This window comes from Bos javanicus, chromosome 10, assembly GCF_032452875.1.
Source record: "Bos javanicus breed banteng chromosome 10, ARS-OSU_banteng_1.0, whole genome shotgun sequence".
Taxonomy (NCBI): Eukaryota; Metazoa; Chordata; class Mammalia; order Artiodactyla; family Bovidae; genus Bos; species Bos javanicus.
Window position 1 is genome coordinate 64,065,124 of NC_083877.1, and position 22,427 is coordinate 64,087,550.

At 38.9% G+C, this 22,427-nt stretch overlaps 1 long non-coding RNA gene across 1 annotated transcript in view; it reads right to left on the reverse strand.

The window, feature by feature from the left end:
* Positions 1-7,915: 7,915 nt before the first annotated feature.
* The window catches only part of LOC133255436 (uncharacterized), a 67,527-nt gene continuing 53,015 nt past the window's right edge, over positions 7,916-22,427 (reverse strand). The window contains exons 2-3 of the long non-coding RNA XR_009738938.1: positions 11,479-11,547; positions 7,916-8,208 (exon numbers count right to left, since the gene is read on the reverse strand). This is a non-coding gene — a long non-coding RNA (uncharacterized LOC133255436). The remainder of the gene's footprint in view (positions 8,209-11,478; positions 11,548-22,427) is intronic.

Here is a 22,427-nt window from a genome sequence, read left to right on the forward strand (position 1 = left end):
TTTTTTTTTTTTGGTCTGTGGCTGTTTGTGTTTCTGGGTTGCCAGTAACTTCAGTTGGAGGTCTATACATGAAGCTAAAAGAGAACTCAGGGAACTCATCACTGTGCCATTTCTTGGGCTCCTGATACCAGTCTGCCTTCTTTTTCTCTTATAGACTCTTAACGTTTTCTTTACAAAAAAGTATCCTGAGTGTTTAGTTGTGCTTACTAAGAGAAATAGTGGGAAGTGGATAAACACCTCTACTCCATAATCCCAGAAACAGAAGCCTCTGGACCACATTTTGAGAACCACTACATTAGATGATACCTCAAAACTAATCAAACTGACCATATGGACCACAATCTTGTCTAACTCAATAAAAGTATGAGCCATGCCATACAAGGCCACCCAAGATGCATGGGTCATGGTGGAGAGTTCTGACAAACACGGTTCACCTAGAGAAGGGGATGGCAAACCGCGTCAGTATTCTTGCCTTGAGAACCCCACGAACAGCACGAAAAGGCAGAAAGATAGGACACTGAAAGATGAACCCTCCAAGGTGCCCAGTATGCTACTGGGGAAGAGTGGAGAAATAACTCCAGAGAGAATGCAGAGATGGAGCCAAAGCAAAAACAAAGCCCAGTTGTGGATGTGACTGCTGATGGAAGGAAAGTTCATTGCTGTCAAGAGCAATATTGCATAGAAACCTGAAAAGTTAGGTCCATGAATCAAGGCAAATTAGAAGTCGTGAAACAGGAGATGGGAAGAGTGAACATCAACATTTTAGGAATCAGTGACCTAAAATGGACTGGAATGGGTGAATTTAACTCAGATGACCATTATATCTACTACTATGGGTGAGAATCCCTTAGAAGAAATGGAATAGCCATCATAGTCAACAAAAGCTTTCAAAATGCAGTACTTGGGTGCAATCTCAAAAATGACAAAATGATCTCTTTTTGTTTCCAAGGCAAACCATTCAACAGCACAGTAATCCAAGTCTATGCCCCAACCAGTAATGCAGAAGAAACTGAAGCTGAACGGTTCTGCAAAGACCTACAAGACCTTCTAGAACTAACACCCAAAAAAGATATCCTTTTCATCATAGGGGACTGGAATACAAAAGTAGGAAGCCAAGAGGTACCTGGAGTAACAGGCAAATTTGGCCTTGGAGTATAAAATGAAGCAGGGCAAAGCCTGACAGAGTTTTGCCAAGAGAATGCACTGGTCATAGCAAACACCCTTTTCCAACAGCACAAGAGAAGACTCTACACATGGACATCACTAGATGGTCAATACCAAAATCAGATTGATTATAGATTATATTCTTTGGCCAAAGATGGAGAAGCTCTATACAGTCAGCAAAAACAAGACCTGAAACTGACTGTGGCTCAGATCATGAACTCCTTATTGCCACATTCAGACTTAAACTGAAGATAGTAGGGAAAACCACGAGATCATTCAGGTATGACCTAAATCAAATCCCTTATGATTATACAGTGGAAGTGAGAAATAGATTCAAGGGATTAGATCAGATAGACAGAGGGCCCAAAGAACTAGGGACAGAGGTTCGTGACATTGCACAGGAGGCAGTGATCAAGACCATCCCCAAGAGAAAGAAATGCAAAAAGGCAAAATGGCTGTCTAATAAAATCTGAAAAATAGCTGAGAAAAAAAAAAAGAGAAGCTAAAGGCAAAGGAGAAAAGGAAAGATATACCCATTTGAATGCGGAGTTCCACAGAACAGCATAGAGATAACAAAGCCTTCCTCAGTGATCAATGCAAAGAAATAGAGGAAAACAATGGAATGGGAAAGACTAGAGATCTCTTCAAGAAAATCAGAGATACCAAGAGAACATTTCATACAAAGATGGTCTCAATAAAGGACAGAAATGGTATGGACCTAATAGAAGCAGAAGATATTAAGAAGAAGTGGCAAGAATAGACAAAGAACTATCAAGAAAAGATCTTAATGACCCAGATAATCATGATGGTGTGATCACTCACCTAGAGCCAGACATCCTGGAAGGTGAAGTCAAGTGAGCCTTAGGAAGCATCACTAGAAACACAGCTAGTGGAGGTGATGGAATCCCAGTTGAGCTATTTCAAATCCTAAAAGATGAGGCTGTTGAAAGTGCTGCACTCAATATGTCAGCAAATTTGGAAAATTCAGTGGCCACGGGACTGGAAAAGGTCAGTTTTCATTCCAACCCCAAAAAAGGGCAATAACAAAGAATGTTCAAACTACCGCACAATTGCACTCATAGCACATGGTATCTAAGTAATGCTCAAAATTCTCCAAGCTGGCTTCAACAGTACATGAACCGTGAAGTTCCAGATGTTCAAGTTGGATTGACAAAAGGCAGAGGAACCAGAGAGCAAGTTGCTAACACCCACTGGATCATAGAAAAAGAAAGATAATACCAAAAAACATCTACTTCTGCTTTGTTGATTACACCAGAGCCTTTGACTGTGTGAATCACAACAAACTGTGGAAAATTCTTCAAGAGGTGGGAATACTAGACCACCTTACCTGCCTCGTGAGAAATCTGTGCCCAAGTCAAGAAGCAACAGTTAGAACTAGACATGGAAAAACAGACTGGTTCCAAATTGGGAAAGGAGTATGTCAAGGGTGTATACTGTCACCCTGCTTATTTAACTTATATGCAGAGGACATCATGTAAAATGCTGGGCTAGATGAAGCACAAACTGGAATCAAGACTGCAGGGAGAAATATCAATAACTTCAGATACGCAGATGACACCACCCTTACGGCAGAAAGCAAAGATGAACTAAAGAGGCTCTTGATGAAAGTAAAAGAGGAGAGTGAAAAAGATGGCTTAATACTCAACATTCAAAAAACTAAGATCATGGTATCCTGATCTTATCCTTCATGGCAAATAGATAGGGAAAGAATGGAAACATTGACAGACTTTATTTTCTGGGGCTCCAAAATCACTGCAGATGGTGACTTCAGCCATGAAATTAAAAGATGCTTGCTCCTTGGAAGAAAAGCTATGGCCAACATAGACAGTATATTAAAAAGCAGAGACATTACTTTGCCAACAAAGGTCCATCTAGTCAAAGCTATGGTTTTTCCAGTAGTCAAGTATGGATGTGAGAGTTGGACCATAAAGAAAGCTGAGCACCAAAGAAATGATGCTTTTGAACTGTGGTGTTAGAGAGGAGTCTTGAGAGTCCCTTGCACTGCAAGGAGATCAAACCAAAGGAGATCCTAAAAAAGATCAGTCCTGAATGTTCATTGGAAGGACTGATGTTGAAGCTGAAACTCCAATACTTTGGCCACCTGATAAGAAGAACCAACTCACTACAAATGATTCTGATGCTGGGAAAGACTGAAGACAGGAGGAGAAGGGGATGACAGAGGATGAGATGGTTGGATGGCATTACCGATCCAATGGACGTGAGTTTGAGCAAGCTCAGGGAGTTGGTGATGGACAGGAAAGCCAGGCATGCTGCAGTCCATGGGGTCACAAAGAGTCAGACTTGACTGAGTGACTGAATTGAACACATCCCTTTCAGCTGTAGTCTCTATAATTATGATTTCTGAAAGTATCCTCATGAAGTCGTAAGCCACATGGCAGAGTACACACTGAGTAACACAGAGAAGAGATAGGACTGCCTTTCTGGGCCTCCCTCTATCTTTTCTTTTGTTCTAATTAGCAACCAATTAGCACTACCAGGCATCAGGTCTGGGGAAGCCTCAGCTAATTCTCAGCTGCCAAGGATCCCCTACCACTCCTGTCTAGACTACACCTCCAAGTAAAAATTCTGGGTTCTACAATTTACTAACCTAGAACCCATTCTCTGGGGCCCCACTCTGTGCCAGAACTAGTCTATCAAACCCTTCCCTGTCTGGTACTGATGAGTAAATGGCAATCTGCCTCCAAGTACATACATGTTCAAGGATTTTTCTTTAACTTGGAGGAGAGGTTGGTGATGATTTCAGATACTTTGAACCATCCTGGTCAAAGCTGGCATCACCTCTTCCCTGGTTTTCCACACTTTCTAACTGCTTTTCTTCTAAGTATTTTTGCCCCTTCAAACATCCTTTCATCATGGAAGCCTGAGTGATCTTGTCAAAACGAGAGCCTCATGCTCCACTTAATTTTAATGACTTGTTCAGCTCTTAAAACAAGTAGTAAAATATTTGGTATGCCCAATGTGGCTCTGCCTGACCCAGGACCTGCCCACCTCCAAACCCTTCTCATACCCCTCCCCTTCTCTGCTCCCTGCACTTAATTACAATAATCTGCACTGGTTTCCTCTTCAACCTTCTTTGGTTCCATACACCTTCCTACCACTGGGCTTTAACTCTCATTGCTCATTCTCTCTGAAATGCTCTTCTATTCAGCTAATTAATTCCTACTTATCCTCCTTTAGGTGTTAACTCAAGGCTTTCTTTAATTACTTAGACCTGGTCATGTCCTGCTGCTATTCATTTATAGCACTGTTTCCTTTCCTTCACACCAAATATTATGAAATAATCACAAAATCTCTTTTATTTATTTATTTCTGCACCCATCACCAGCACCTGCCATAACACCTGGTACATAAGATATGTACAATAAATCTCTCTTGAATAAAGTATATTTGAGCAGGAGAGAATTCCCCCAAAATATCACATCTTAGTCATATGCATTGTAAAAAAAATAATTTGCTTCATTTCAATCAATAGTGCCCATCACTGAGTGGTTTTTCAAACACACTGAAAGAGATAGAAGATTTTTACATTTCATTTCATGTGTTAAAGAACTTGCAAAGTGCTCAATACTCAACATAGCAGAGTTTTACCATTCAGAAGGGCTCTGTCTGGAAACTTTGGTTAATCCCTCAACACATGAACAATTCCATAGCATTTTATTTACTCCACAAAAGTGTGGTTCAACAATGAGAGATAAGCCTTTAACTCCTAATGCTTCAATGAAATGACTGTCGAGCCTCCTGACTTTAAGCCGCATTAGCAAAGAGACTCAGTCATGAGTTTCCTAAGCATATTCTCAACCACTGAGATAACTGCTCATTCAGCATTCACTGAAGTTTTCTCTTATTTGATGAGCCTAACCAAAGCACACATTGCAGTCTTATAAATCGTTTTTATTGTTCCACAGAGTGCATATGGTAAACTTGCTCTGGTCAAGGACAGAATAATAGCAAGAAATAATTTGGGATAAATTAAACATAGAGTGTTGAATTCAACTAAGAATCCTCACTTTCTTTGACCTTGCCTAGAGTCACAAATACCATAAGATGAAGAAGTATCCACCCAGGGCCTCACAGGTGCAAGAATCTTGATAAACTGCAAACTTCAAATTAAATCATGATAATTTAAATGTGAACAAGATCTCAATTCATTTACTTAAATGTAATTTGAACAAACTATATAACATTAATTAGCATATATTTGCAATTATTTTTACAAGGAAAAATGTTCTGAGATATTGCATTTATAGAATTTAGCTAAAGATTATCAGACATTCATAGAATCACCAAATATATATACATACACATTATATATATATATATATATATATATATATATATATAATATAAAACACATAAAACATGACTCTAGTGTGAGAGTGGTTATTCAAAGCTACACCTCAGTGAGCAAACCTGGCTTAACCTGCAAAAAATCCAACCAGTGAGAATTCTGTAATGTGTAATCACAAATAGTCACACACCTAGAGAAGTCTGTGTCAACTATCAAAATTTAGTAACTAATCTGTAATAGTTCCTACAGTGTTTTAAAAACAAAAGTCAATTAAAGGGTGTGAGCCATCAAAGCACAGATACCAATAAGGAAAAGAACATGGTAAGGTCAGAAAATCTGAAATGAGTTATGGGAAAAAAAAAAGATTAAAGGTGACTTGAGAAAAATTACTTTGGACTAAGGCAAATATGGTTAACAAGTATGTTAAGTGCCTACTCTGATGTATTGATAGAGACTGCCCAGAGAATTCAGCTTAAAATTATTGTGAGACAGGGGCTAAAGTTAGCAGGAAAGAATGAATAGTCAGTCAACTTGCAATATCTGCCATGGGCTTGAGAGAAAAGGATAATGAGACAAATTCCATCTTTGCTGACCCTGACATGTAGAGTCTCTCTAGTTTTGGAGCTACTCCTAACTTCTTGTTAGCAACATAAGCAGTTGGCTTCACTGGGTGTGGGGGAGGGGGGGTATATTTTTCACAAAGAACTAAAGTACTTTTCCTAAGAGTTAGCATACCTAAGAGACAGCCATGTCCCACCACGTGTCATGCAGTCTACCAGCTGATTCAGCAGCTTGCTACTACCCACTAACCTGACAATATGCTCAATTCCAGATCTTGTTTCAGTATTTTCAAAACTACTACATGGGTGTTTAGGGTCACTCACTATTAGTTAAGTGTGGTGGTTAAATGTGTAAAGGAGCTTTGGTATTTGGTTTATGTATGTGATTAACTATTTTAGACATAATCCTTGATACAAGTTGTTAATTTTGTATGGGAAAGTAGATATAGTAGTAGATGAATACTCATGTAAGTATTTTGCAAATGTCAAGAAAAGAGTCCTCTAGAACTAAATTTTGAAGAATTAATAGACTTTTGAAAGCAGATTATTAGCAAAAAAATAAAATAAAATAAAGCACTTCAGTCAAAGCAGCCTGGAGAAAATGTTTTCAACTCTAGTTACTTCTACTTCCTCCAACGATCCCATGGCTACTTTACCAATACTACTAAAACTTTGATTTATGTTAATTCTCCACTCTTCTGCTTCATGGTTGTATTAGTGGATGTTAAACTAGGACATACCAGTGAGAGAAAAAAGAAACTTCACAGTTAGAAAACCATTGTTGTGGTCCATGAGTCCCTTTCTAATTTTTCTGGACTTCCACAAGTAGAAGAAACTATGAAGAAGACGAATAATGTAGTATGTATCTGAGAAATGGAATATTCCTGCCATATCAGTAAATAAGGCTGTCACAGTCATCAGCGGCTCTGGCCTCCAAATGTAAATTTCTGAGCCTTAAGGGCACCAAGGAAGGAGAACAATACCTGCAATCTGGCAGCCATGAGGCTGCAGCCACTCCCTATGGTGAGCATCAAGGAACTCAGTTTGTGAAAAATGTAAAATACTGGCCCCAGATAGCTAAGATGCATATGAAGGAAAGGATTTAAGTGAGCCCAGACTCTTGCATCTTCCCATATTTAGAAAAGCACTAAATTTCTTGAGATATCTAGTTTTAATTCACAAAAATACTTTTGATGTTGAGACTACCTGCCCCTTGCTATAAACTTCTATATAACCTGAATCCTCCTCAGAGGAGGAGCTCTCTCAAGGCTACTTGAGATGTTGCCTCCCAGGCTTAGGTCCTAAACATTTCCACCAAATAAAACAAAACTCTCAACTTTTAGGCTGTGGCTTTTTTAAGTTGACATATCCCAATATACTCAGATGATGAAAAGAAATAGAAGAAATTCAATAGATTGATAACAGGACAGACATCTCTTTGCTGCTGTAGAACCCAAGGCATTTTCTGGTTGGCTTAGAACACAAATGGTTTCATGGATTTCAAGCCACAGAGAAAGTTCTGAATGACCTGAATGCAGTTGCTAGTTAGAAAGGCTCCCTGCCTAGTCACACACACTGGTCCAGAGCAGCTTCTCAATGGATGACAAAGTTCTCAGATCTGCATGTGTGTGTCCACCATATACACAAGCAAATCCACTGCTTATGATTAAGAAGAATGTGATGCGGTAAACTGCTTTAGCCTGCTTCTCAGACCATAACTTGTAATTTAATTAGTGACAATTTTAATGATCATATTTTCTAAAGAAAATATAAAAGTCACTGTGATCTTAGGTGCTTTGCATGTATTTCCATTAAAAACTCAACTAGATGTACTTTTTGACATTAAATAGCACTGCCTAAGTCAGACTCCATAGAAGCAGGGCTTGAGAGAGGAATTCTGGTTCAAGGTATTTAGTGGGGGAGCATCTTCAGGAGTAGGGGTGTGAGGGAAACAGGACAGGGAAACAAAGGAACAAGGGAATGTGCTCTCAGCTGGAGACCAGCTTCAGCCTGATCCCTGGAGAAGCCCAGGGGGATGAACTTCATCAGAGAGTTGCTCTCACCTTGAGGGAAGAGGGCCGGCCTTTGTACACATCAGCTGCAGACATTAGTCAAGGTCATTTCTCAGAAGGGAACATCTGCGATGGTTATCAACTGTGGATGAAAAATACTGCCTGCCATATCAGTAAACAAAGGATGGTGCAGCCATCAAGCCATCACACCATAGTCACCCCTACAGTGAGCCCTGAGGGAATTCAGGATGGAGGCAGGATGCCCCCACAATCCAGCAGTCAGTCCTGTAGCCACCCCTGACAGTGTACCCTGAGATGAGAAAATGCAGAATACTGATCCCAGAAAGCTGAGGTGCATATCAAAGGAACGATTTGAGTGAACCCAGACTCTTGCATCTTCCCATACACAGAAAAGCACTGAATTCCTTAACTTGAGATGTCTGTTGTCTTTAATTAATAAAATTAAACCTGTTCTAATGTTCCAACTACCTGGTCTTTGATGCAAAAATTCCTATGTATCCTGCCCTCCTCCTTGCCTCTCTGGAGCAGTTTCTTAGGGCTATCTGAGATACTGCATCCTAAGCTTGAAGTTCTCAGTTTTGTCCACTGAATAAAATATAACTCTCAAATTTAAGATAGTGCATCTTTTTTTCCAGTTGATATAATGTTCACAGAAGCTGGAGGATGCAGGCAGGGCAGTGACAACACCCACTAAAGGCATTCTCATTGGCAATTGGTCACCTATGACTCTTTCGTTAACCAACTGATTTTTCCTACTCTTCCTCCTTCCCTCTAGTCCAGGTGTCAGCAACCTTTTATGTAAAAATAGATATTTTAGGCTTTGCAGATCACATAGCACTGTCACAACTACTCAACTCTGCTGTTTTGTCATGAAAGCAGCCACAGACAACATGTAAATGGATGAACCTGACTATACACCAGTGAAACCACAGGCCACTGACTCCTGCTCTGGCTAGTCCTCTCTCTCCTCTACTTCCTGACTTTATTTCCTTAACTATTCATCTTTGTCTCACATGTAATCTCACATGTAATCCCATAAAATAGCATCTATTATTCCTCATTGCTCTCCTTCCTACTCTCTCCCTCTTCTGAAATGCCTCCCAGTCATCATCTGTTCCCTACTATTCCTCTCTACTTACATTCTCATTTGACCTTTGAAATCCAGTATCATTTAGAGTACCTCACACAGTTGCTTAACACAATCCCTACTGTTATTTCTTTCAATGATCTCATCTCTATTTTACCATTACATCCCATTTTGTTGACATCATATTTTGTCAACTGAAAAAAACGCACAAACTAAAAATTGAGAATTATGTTTTATTTGGTGGACAAAACTGAAGACTTAAGTCTAGGAGTCAACCTCTAAAACAGCTCTGAAGGACTGCTCAGAAGTGGTAAGGGAGGAGTCAGGATATGTTGCACCAAAAACAGAGTGGTCAGAATGTCAAAAGATTACCATTAGTTAAAATCAGACAGCTCAAGTTAAGGGATTGAGCACTTTTCTGTCTTTGGGAAGATGCAAGAGTCTGGGCTCATTAAAATCATTCCTTCAATAGGCACCTTAGGTACTTAGGGCTAGTACCGTGTTCTTTCCCATGCTGAGTCCCCTAAGGGTGCACCATTGGGGATAGCTGATGGGCTTGGCAGCTGGCAATTTATTTGTCTCCATCCAGAGTTCCCTCAGGGCTCATGCTCAGGGGTGCCTGTTGTGGCTTGATGGCTGCAATAATATTTGTTTATGGATATGCTAGCAACATTTTTCATTCACAAGTTTTACTTATTTCTGATTCATCAGTATGTCCATGTATCCTAATATCCTCTCAGGCTGGTCTTCTAGAACACATCAAAAATATTGTACCCACTAATCAGTAACAAATTCTGTACTTATTTCCATCTCCTACAAGAGTCCAGGTTTTCTGTTTGTCTTTCTTTAGTTTAGATATTTCTCTGATACACTAAATACTGGTTCAAGCTTTATCCGTTTTATTTGAAACAAGAAAAAATATTGATTTTCAACAAGTCTGGTAGTCCAATCTAACCTCACAGCCTCCTCAAGGAGCATCTAAGGACACTATGGGATCAATACTCAGAAAAGCAATCAGAGGTGGAGTTTTCCACCTCTGGATATAAAGTTGTCTTCCATGTAGAAAGCTCTTTTATCCTTCCTTTTAAAGATATAACTCACTTCTTCATGTGGTTTTTCTGAAAATAGTGATCTAATACTCTTTGCACGTGGCAGGAGGTATTCTTCCAGGGTCATGATCTCACAGGCAAGAAGGCACTGAGGCTGCAGCAGAAGTCCCTAGATTAGTAGTGTTCATATTAATAGTTAGGAAGTTATAACCAATTCATCAAAGTAATAAGAGTTTTGGTCAAGGCTACTAATGATGTAGCCGTTTTCACTAAGAAGGACCCAAGGCATATCATATCCTGGAGACTAACTAGAGTAGCAACCACCACAATAGGCAGAATAAAAAATATCTGAAAATCCATGATCCTAGTTAAACCTTGTGCCAGAATCGCACCTGATGGAGTTGGGTATATGCAGAAAAGCACTGGATACAGGCTCATTCAGAAACATCAAACTGAAGGAGGAACTTTACTTTTCATGGGAAAAGCCCCAGGTGGAGAGAAGAAAATGTCTGGCATTGGGAGATGTTCTCCATCATGCTTCTAGAAGTAATCTCAGTGAGGATAAGGATCTATCTTAAGGGCTAAAAGAAGGGTTTGCTCCTGAAGTACAAATAGTAACAGCAATACTCTTAATAGATCCCAATCTGGAACAACAGGACCTGGTCTGAGTTGGGGACAGAAATTTATTTCTCATCTCAGATAAGGAAGTGTCCTGGGGGCCTGACAGTATGAAGACAGAGGGCAGGGTACTCTCTCCCCTATGCTTGTTTTCCTTCTTTCTCTTACATTCAGTGAGAATTGGAGACCAGCATTGCTGGGAAAATAAAGCTGTGAATTTTACTTCTAGATTATCCTGTTGTCTGTGGGGAATTGCTTGCTTTCCAGAAAGCAGAAATAGCTAAATTTGAATTCTCTCAGAAACAAGGAATTGAGTACAAGTAGTTTATTTGAGTGGAGAAGGAAATGGCAACCCACTCCAGTGTTCTTGCCTGGAGAATCCAGGGACAGGGGAGCCTGATGGGCTGCCGTCTGTGGGGTCATACAGAGTCGGACATGACTGTAGTGACTTAGCAGCAGCAGCAGCAGTTTATTTGGGAGGTGATCCAAGAAACAGTTGCAGGGAAGTGGGAAGTGAGACAGCTACCACTGTGGCAACTGGAGCATCATTCTGCTGGGAAACTTCAGGAATCAGTGGAGAAGAAGCAATTCAGAGATAGCCCATCCAAGTTGTGAATTATGGGGCATTATAGCCTACCTTAGGCACAAGCAGCAGGGTCCAGGTGCTTTGGCAAGCCCTTCAGCAAAGAGGTACACAGGCTGGCACCTGGAAGTAAGACAGGGAGTGTTACACAAAGGTGAGGCCCAGGAGGGTAGGTATGCCTGGGGCACCAATAACATCTCTTACAAAAGAGACTCCTGGACTCATTCAAGTGTGGACTCTGGAGAGAAGAAGCAAGAACACAGAGTCCAAAAGGGATAGAAAATATATTGGCTTCCCTTTTGCGGGGAATTAAAGTATATGCTTTAAATATGAAATGGAAGAAAAATACCTTACAAGAACCTAAAAAAAGAAATCTTACCACCATCACAAACTTAGAAATTTTATTTTTAAGACTTTTTTTTTTAATATGGACCATTTTTAAAGTCTTTATTGAATTTGTTACAATATTGTTTCTGGCTTATGTTTTGGTTTTTTGGCCATAAAGCATGTGGCCTTTGCTCCCCAACCAGGGATCAAACCCATACTCCCTACATTAGAAGGTGAATTTTTAACCACCAGCCAGCCAGAGAAATTCCAAGATTTTATTAAAAGACAGTAATGTTTCAGAGTTGTGCATATTTTTCCTCTCCCCATCCCTCTTCCCACCAAACATGACAATTACAGTGTGAAAGTCCATTGTAAGAAGAGCTATTGCCTTAGGGTTTGAAATTCAAGGGTAACAGACTAGATAATTGGTATCAATCAGCCAGGCCTTGTGGAGAAACTGTCCGGAGGAGGGCATGGGAACCCACTCCAGTATTCTTGCCTGGAGAATCCCAGGGACAGAGGAACCTGGCAGGGAACAGTCCATGGAGTCGCAAAGAGTCAGACACGACTGAAGCAACTGAGCACGCTCACACGTGGAGCAACTGAAAGCCTTTCTCTACCTTCTCCTTTCTCTTCCCCTGGTCTACTTTCTCTGTTTATATGATCTTCTAAATATACTGCAGCTCTGTGCTGGTTTCTAATTGATAACAGCAAATCAAGGTTAGATTTTAGGATTTGTCTTTAGTACTAGAAATACTGGACTGCTTGGGAAATACATGTGCATGAGGCAATTTTTACTCAGACCATAAATATTTAGTTCAGTAGATCTATGTCCTGAAAGTTCCTTGGAACTTTGGAGATATGGGAGATTTGAGATTTCTGGAGGTGCCAAAGGAGCAGTGCCATTTCCTATGGGAAATGCCCCACTCTACAGCTGTTTGGAGAAAAGATCCAGATACTAATCAGATACCAGAAAGATACCACAAAGCTGAGACTCACCCAGACAAAAATACATTTAGGGGAAAAGTACTTTGTATATATTGTTAGGCCTTTAATTCCCCTAAGAACAAGGGACTGACTATGAAAAGCAAAATAATGTTTAAAATTAAAGCAAATAAAGGTGTCAAGTGGATTAATAGGAACTAGATTTATCCTTATAACTAAAAATCTAGACAAAATACATGAAATCTCAGTTTTCAGGTAATGAATGACAAAACAGCAGTATAGAGATCCCTGAGAGAAGAGCCACAAATAAAATGAGCTCTACAACTGCACCAGGTTACTGTTCAGAGGTAGTTATCAGGCCTCAGTGCAAGGAGGGATAACGCAAACAGCCAAGCACTTCTTGACATGAGAAGACAGAGACTGGAATTCACATGGCCAAGGCAGCTAAATTCTGTGCAGCAAAAAAACAAAAAGGAGGGATATGTAAGAGAAAGAGCTCCAGTTTTCTGCTCTGAGGTCCCCTCGAGTCTTTGGCTAAGTACAAAAAGACAAGTGTAACAGGTAAAGAATCAACAGAAAAGAGTAGGAAGAACAATCCTAGAAGCCTACTCAGAATAGAAATAATCTGTGTTCCTACAGTCAGAGTATAAAGATATTATGAGACCAAAGGCATTATGTAGAAGAGCATCACCACCATGAAAGTGAAAGTGAAAGTCACTCTGTCGTGTCTGACTCTTTGCAACCCCATGGCCAGTATACTGGAGCAGGTAGCCTTTCACTTCTCTAGGGGATCTTCCTAACCCAGGGATCAAATCCCAGGTCTCCTGCATTGCAGGCAGATTCTTTACCAACTGAGCTATCAGGGAAGCCATAGTAGAGCTAAATTGATGCTCAACTAAAAGATGATTCAGATCAATCCTAACAAAGCTTGCAAGCAAAATTCAAAAAAGTCATCTGATTCCAAATAACTAACTGCACATAAGGATAAAATTCAGCACTATTTAAATGAAAGCAGCAAAACCCAGCAGCTGACAATATAGAGAGTGTAAAATCACAATGTCAGGTATGCAATCAAAAATTATGAGGCTTGACAAGCAGCATAAAATTTTGACCAATTTCCAGCCAAAGCAAAAAATACAATAAATATAAGTAGATCAAGAAATGACTGAGACAATGGAACTAGCACATGATGTGCTCAGTCTCTCAGTCATGTCCGACTCTTTATGACCCCATTGTCTGTGGCCCACCAGGATCCTCTGTCACAAGGGTATTAAAATGCTGCTATAAATATTCTCTATATAATTAAAAATATAGAGGGAAATACGAGCATTACAAAGAAGTGAACAGTATTAAAAGATGCATATATGTTAAAAATTAACAATATAAAAATATGTACAATAAAACACTAATCAAAAGAAAAAGGGACTATACTAAGGAAAAGTAGGTCTCAGAATGAGAAATACTGCCACAAATAAAAATGGACATTTTCTAATGGCAAAAGAGTCAATTCATCAAAAAATACATAGGGCTTCCACAACAAAGTACCGCAGACTGAGACGTTTCAGTGAGAGTGAGTGCTCCAGTCGTGTCCAACTCTTTGCAATCGCTATGGACTGTAGCCCATCAGGCTCCTCTGTCCATGGGATTATCCTGGCAAGAATACTGGAGTGGGTTGCCATTTCCTCTTTCAATTTTCTCACAATTAAGTCTAAAATCTAGGTATCAATAAGGTTGGGTTCTTCTGAGGTCTTTCTCCTTGGCTTGTAGATGGCTACCTTCTCCCTGTGTCTTCATATAGTCTTCCCTCTGAGTGTATTTATGTCCTAATATCCTCTTCTTCTAAGTACATCAATCATATTAGATTAGGTTCTAACCTAATGAAATCATTTAAATTTATTTACCTCTTTAAAAACCCTATCTCTGAATGTAGTCACATTCTGAGGTACTGGAGGCTAGACCTTCAACACACGAATTTTGGAAGGACACAAATCAGTTAGTTCACAACAGTGCATAATAATCCTAAATTTATATGTACCCAATAACAGAGCTTCGAAATACATGAAGAAAAAAATTAATGCACTGAAAGGAGAACAGGCAAATCTATAATGATAGGTGGTGATTTCAATACCTTTTTTTTTTTAGTAATTAACAGAATAAGCACAGAGAAATGTTAATAAGGATATAGAATGCTTGAACATCATTATCAGTCAACTAAACCAAATTGACCTTTATTGCAAAGTCTATCAACAACTAAAAAATACACTTCTCTTTCAAATGTTCATGAGGTGTTCACCAAAATAAACCATCTCCTGGATGTGAAACTAGTGTCAACAAATTTAAGTGAACTTAAATGATTCAAAGCAAATTTTATGGCCAAAAACAGATTAATCTAGAAACAATGGCAGAAAGGTATCTTTTTAAAATTCCTAATATTTTTAATTCATCAACACACTTCTAAATAACTACATGAGTTGAGGAGCTCACAAATGACATTTTAAAATATTTTGAACTGAATGAAAATTAAAACAGCATCTCAAAATCGGTGGGATAGAACTTAGAAGAAAATTTATAGCAATAAATGTGTACACTAGAAAAGAAGAAAGTTCTCAAATAAGTTATCTAAAATTTCCACCTAAATAAGCTAGAAAAAGAAGTGTAATCCAAATAATAAGAAAGTAAATAATAAGGATAAGACCAGAAATCAATGAAATAGAAAATGGAGAAATGTAATGAAATAGGTACTCTCTTAAGATCAATTTTAAAAATTGATGAATCTATAGCCAGTCATACTGATAAAGAAAATAGAGAAAACAAAAATTTCCAATATAAAGCAATGAAAGATGGATCATTATCAAAGATCCTATCACTTCAGTTCAGTTCAGTTGCTCAGTCATGTCTGACTCTTGTGACTGCATGAACCGCAACACGCCAGGCCTCCCTGTCCATCACCAACTCCCAGAGTTCACTCAAACTCATGTCCATCGAGTTGGTGATGCCATCCAGCCATGTCATCCTCTGTCGTCCCCTTCTCCTCCTGCCCCCAGTCCTTCCCAGCATCAGGGTCTTTTCCAATGAGTCAACTCTTTGCATGAGATGGCCAAAATATCGGAGTTTCAGCTTCAACCTCAGTCCTTCCAATGAACACATAGGACTGATCTCCTTTAGAATGGACTGGTTGGATCTCCTTGCAGTCCAAGGAACTCTCAAGAGTCTTCTCCAACACCACAGTTCAAAAGCATCAGTTCTTTGGCATTCAGCTTTCTTCACAGTCCAACTCTCACATCCATACATGACCACTGGAAAAACCATAGTCTTGACTAGACAGACCTTTGTTGGCAAAGTAATATCTCTGCTTTTGAATATGCTATCTAGGTTGGTCATAACTTTCTTTCCAAGGAGTAAGCGTCTTTTAATTTCATGGCTGTAATCACCATATGCAGTGATTTTGGATCCTACAGACATCTAAAAGATACTAACTGAATATTATAAGCATTTATGCCAAAAAATTTGACAACTTAAATGGATATTTATGACTTAAAAATCACAAAATACCAAAGTTCACAAAGAAAGAAACTGAGTAGTCCCATAAATATGGAAGAAACTGAATTCTTAGATTAAAACTAACTCACGAGTAAAACTCCAGCCAGTTAGCGTCACTGGTGAATTCTACCAAACATTTCAAGAAAATGATGCCAATTCATCCCAAACTTCTTCCAGAAATAGAGGAAAATACTTCTCATGTCCTGTTATGACCCAGAATTTCTGACAGAAAATAAGATACCAACATCATAAGAAATACAAAATAAAGAAATGAAAAATCACAAATAGAGATGTAAAATATTGGCAAATTGAATCTAGTGCTTGACAAACCTATATGCAGGTCAGGAAGCAACAGTTAGAACTGGACATGGAACAACAGACTGGTTCCAGATAGGAAAAGGAGTACGTCAAGGCTGTACATTGTCACCCTGCTTATTTAACTTATATGCAGAGTCCATCATGAGAAACACTGGGCTGGAAGAAGCACAAGCTGGAATCAAGATTGCTGGGAGAAATATCAATAACCTCAGATATGCAGATGACACCACCTTTATGGCAGAAAGTGAAGAGAAACTAAAAAGCCTCTTGATGAAAGTGAAAGAGGAGAGTGAAAAAGTTAGCTTAAAGCTCAACATTCAGAAACCGAAGATCATGGCATCCGGTCCCATCACTTCATGGGAGATAGATGGGGAAACAGTGGAAATAGTGTCAGACTTTATTTTCTTTGGCTCCCAAATCACTGCAGATGGTGACTACAGCCATGAAATTAAAAGACGCTTACTCCTTGGAAGGAAAGTTATGACCAACCTAGACAGTATATTAAAAAGCAGAGACATTACTTTGCCAACAAAGGTCCATCTAGTCAAGGTTATGGTTTTTCCAGTGGTCATGTATGGATGTGAGAGTTGGACTGTGAAGACGGCTGAGCGCCAAAGAATTGATGCTTTTGAACTGTGGTGTTGGAGAAGACTCTTGAGAGTTCCTTGGACTGCAAGGAGATCCAACCAGTCCATTCTAAAGGAGATCAGTCCTATGTGTTCATTGGAAGGACTGAGGTTGAAGCTGAAACTCCGACACTTTGGCCATCTCATGCAAAGAGTTGACTCATTGGAAAAGACCCTGATGCTGGGAAGGACTGGGGGCAGGAGGAGAAGGGGACAACGGAGGATGACATGGCTGGATGGCATCACCAACTCGATGGACATGAGTTTGAGTGAACTCCGGGAGTTGGTGATGGACAGGGAGGCTTGGCATGCTGCTATTCATGGGGTCGCAAAGAGTCAGACATGACAAAATTGACAAATTTGGACAAATTTGACAAAAAACATTGAAGCTGTAAGTCAAAAACTTTGAAATATTACTTAAAGAAATTAACAGAAATTTAAATAAATGGAATGAAACTTCTAATCTTCATGGGTTGGAAGATTCAGTAATGCTGATATTTTTATTTTCCTCCAAGTTCATTTGCAGATTGAACACAATGAACATTAAATTCCAGCAGGTGTTTTCATATTTAACAGATGCTTCTAAAATTTATATGGAAATCCAAATGACCTACTCTAGCTGTAACAGTTCTGAGAAAACAAATAAATAAAGGTGAGACTTCCTTGATCTCAAGGTTAACATATACATATATGGAGTAATCAAGAGATGAAGTATTCATGTAAGAAAATAGACCACACATATTTAGCCAACTGCCTTTCCACAAAGGTACAAAAGCAATTCAATGTTGAAAGACGATCCTTTACACACATGGTGTCAAAACAATTGGATGTTCAAATGCAAAAAAAGACAACAAAGGATCTTGACTATTACCTTATAACATATTTAAAAATTAATATCTCAAAGTAATATTACTTTATGCCAATATTACTTATATACAGAAAATTAATAAAATTACTATAGTCAAATGGATCATATATCTAAGTGATAAACCTAAAATTATAAAACTCTTAGAAGAAACCACAGGAAAAAAGCTAAACTAAATCTTTATGGTCTTGGGTTAGCAAAGATTTCTTACATTAAAACACAAGAAGCACAATCCATAAAAGAAAACACTGATAAATCTGACCTCATAAAAATTAAAAACTTTTAAACATCAAAAGATACTGTTAAAAAAAAAAAAAAGAAGGGTACAAACTAGAGGAAGAATATTTACCAAACATGTATCTAATAAAGAAGTTATATCTAGAACAGAGGTTGGCAAATTACAGTCAGCTGGTTTTTTAAATCAAGTTTTATTACCTGTGGCTTTTTCAAACTAAAATGTCAGAGTTAAATAATTGTGATCCAAAATTTATGGCCTAAAAACATAAAATATTTACTATCTGGCCCTTTAAGAAAAAGTCTGCCAACATCTGATAGAGAATATTTAAAGAACTCTTGCAAAAGAATAGTAAGAAGACAATCCAATTTTTAAAATGGGTAAAAGATCTAAATAGACACTCCATCAAAGAATATATATGAATAGCAAATAGAGTTTAAGTTTTGCTACGTGAATAAATTCTAGAGAGCTGCCGTATAACACGATGCCTATAGTTAACAACACATTTTATGCAGTTCAAAATTTCAGAGGGTAAATTTCATGCTGTGTTCTTACCACAAAACAAAAACAAAGGAACACAAGGAGAACTCTGAAAGGTGTTAGATGTATCTATTGCCTTGATTGTAGTAATGGTATCACAAGTATTTGAATACGTCCAAACTCTAATAGCAAGTGTCTGGTGGCGCAGTGGTAAAGAATCTACCTGACAATTCAGCACACTCGGGTTCAATCCCTGGGTTGGGAAGATCCACTGGAGAAGGGAATGGCAACCAACTCCTGTGTTCCTGCCTGGAAAATTCCATGGACAGAGGAACCTGGAGGGCTACAATCCATGGGGTTGCAGAGAGTTGGACACAGTTGAGCACATACACATAAACTCAAATTATACACATTAAATGTGTGCAGTCTTTTATATATCAACTATACATCAATAAAGCTGTTTTAAAATGCCAAATAAGCACAGGAAACTATACCAAATATCATTAGACATTAGGAAAAAAGCAAATCAAAATCACAGTGAGATACCACTACACACAACCAGAATGCTTCAATATAAAAGAACCAACAAACCAAGTGCTAGTGAGGATGTGGAGCAACCAAAACTAATTCTATGCAGGCAGGAGTGCAAAATATTATAGCCACTTTAGAAAACAGATGTAAAGTTTAGCAGATATAAAGTTAAACAGACATTATTTCACCTCCAACTCCTAGATATTTATAGAAGAGAAGTAAAGACTGTGTTCACACAAATATGTTCATAATAGGCACAAACTAGAAACAACCAAATGTCCATCAAGAGGTGAACAGATAAATTGTTGCATGGAATATATGATGGAATATAGTAATAATAAAAGAAAGAACTACCAATACACAGAATAGCCTGGACAGATCTCAAAAGCATTATGCTAAATGATAGAAGTTAGAATTTAAGACCATATACAGCAAAAAGAAAATGAAAGCATCAGTCCCTCAGTCATGTCTGACTCTTTGAGACCCCATGGACTGTATAGCCCCTCCAGGCTCCTCTGTCCATGGGATTTCCCAAGCAAGAATATTTGAGTGGGTTGCCATTGCCTTCTCCAGGGAATCTTCCCAACCCAGGGAACCCAGGTCTCCTGCGTTGCAGGCAGATTCTTTACCATCTGAGCCACCAGGGAAGTCTACAAGTGGTCCATTTATATGAAATTTTAGAAGAGGCAAAACTACAGTGACAGAAGGGAACCAGTGGTTGCCAGGGCCCTAGAAAGGGATTAACTGCAAAGAAACACAAAATGACTTTGGGGGATGATGGAAATATTATTATTTTACTATTATGGTGGTGGTTACATGATTCAACTCATTTGCCATAATTCATTAAATTGTAATTGGTGCATATTTCATAAAACTAATTTTTAAAAGTTAGGAAAAGACAGAAACAAAAGTGCAGGGTTTACCTGTGGCTGGCATAATTCTGTTTCACTGTATACACCAGATTCTTGACTCTAAAGATTTTGACAACATATATGAACATAATTTAAGATGAAAAATAGAATCAGAGAGGACTTCTTGGCCTACCACAATAGTTCCTAACAGATACAAATCAGAATTTTTGGCAATGTAGTCTGAATGCATCTTTCTAGGCCCCTTCCCCAGAGGTTCTGATTTAAGGTCAGGTACATGGAAGATAGACCTCTGTGGGCTCTCCAAGTGACAATGATAAACAGCGAAATTTGAAAACAATAAGCCTAATGCATAGATTGACCTGGAGTAAACTTCACTGATGTCATGACCTGGTCCCTTTCGGAGACTTCTGAGAATAATATCAGAACGTCATAACAGACTTTGAAGCAAATAATTGCATCTGCATTGGCTCCAATAGGAGGCTCAAGACTTGGCAAATTTGCCTCCCAAAGAGGTAAGTCTTCTGATATGCCATTTACCTCCTTCCCCAACCTCAGCCTAGCTGAACGCATACTCAATCCTCAAGCCTTAGCTTTTTCATTGGTTATTTGATGAGATCAATGGCATCTACCTATCTCATAGGGATATTTGTCCAGATAAAGCAAATCCATATAAACTGCTTAACACAATGCCTAGTACATAGTATGTACAATGAAACCTGGAAAAATTGGATAGTCCACTTAATAACTCATTCCTGACCTCCACAGAAAGTTCACCCTGGTCATTTCATAACTTTATAATAATGAGACCCTGAATTTCATGCTTTTTTAATTATTTGGACCTCATTTGTACCATTGACCTCTTCTCAATAAATGTCATCTATTAATAGTATCATTATGGGTTATATTTATTATTCTATTTATTAGCATTTTAGTGATTTGGATATCAATAAACCACCCTCTTCCATCATTCCTGGGTTTACTACTGACTTAGTATTTTGTAGGATTGAAGGCATTCCTCTGTTAATTATCTGGACAGATATCTACTTGCCTACTAGCCACTGCTTACGTATAACAATCCATTTCAGATAGTTCTACAAATGCAGAGGAAAGTCAATTTTAAAACTTAGGAAAATAGAACCAAGAATTGAATTGGTAATAAAAGAATGACATTCAACTCCCTTCATGTCTGTTATTTGATAACCTAAAATCAACCCAGATGGTACTCCCAGCCACATTATCTCACTTTTTTCCCCTAGTCTCTGCTCTATAGGGGCTTGGGGGCTTGGTGGAGGTAGTGATTAGAGCTGATGTTGTTGACATAGGTGAAAAGAGGTGATTCATTCAGGCCAGCAGTGACAAGTGACCAGTGGCAAGGAGCCATCAGTATTTTCCTCTTCTCCCCTGCCCTCCCTGGAGCTGTCCTTCCAGTGCGGTCAAAGTCAACCACAAGCATCTTTCCAGCGCACACATCAGGCAGAGCATTGTGTTCAATCTTGGGGATTCTGTATCCTTGCTGAGTTTTGGGCAATGTAATAATTATGCTTGAGAAGTTCTTAACCATCTGTAAGATAGGAAGATATTCTCATTTTCTAGGTGAGGTAACCAAGGGTCAGAGGGGTCGTCCCTTGGCAGAGATGATCCAAACTGTGATGAGACTTAAACCAGATTTCCTGGCTCCAAATTCTATGGCTTTTTTCATTCTCCTATGACAATTTTCCAATTAGGAGGGAGACAATGTTAGCACCTCTCAGCTTGTAGGAAAGCCAAAATCTTGACATTCCTCAGCTTGGGTGGGAACTGTGTGTCAAGACTCCCTGTTGTCCTCTCGCAGCAGTGGGAAGCCTCTGTCTTAGCAGACTGTGCTGCGCGGACTGTGATGTGGAAAATGTTAAGTGGCACTAACACACGTTATCTGATATTGATGCAGTACTCTTTTTCTGTTTCTGCTCTATACTTTGAAGGAGAGCATTCATACCTGAAAACCATTGGGATTTAGAGAATTCAAAAACTATGCTCCCCTCTGGCCACAAATACTGGTGCTGATGGAATCAGACCTCTGATGGAGACTCTCAACCCAGGGCAAAGGTATTGGTTAGTTCAGAAAGGTCATGGGAAGGTGAAATTTGTACATTATTAATCTCCTACGTGTCCTTCCCAGTTATACCCATAGTAACTCATACTTCAGCATCTTGGAACAAGCTATCACACTGAATTATAATGTTCTGGTTCCTTATTAATTTTTCCCACTAGACTATCATCTTTCT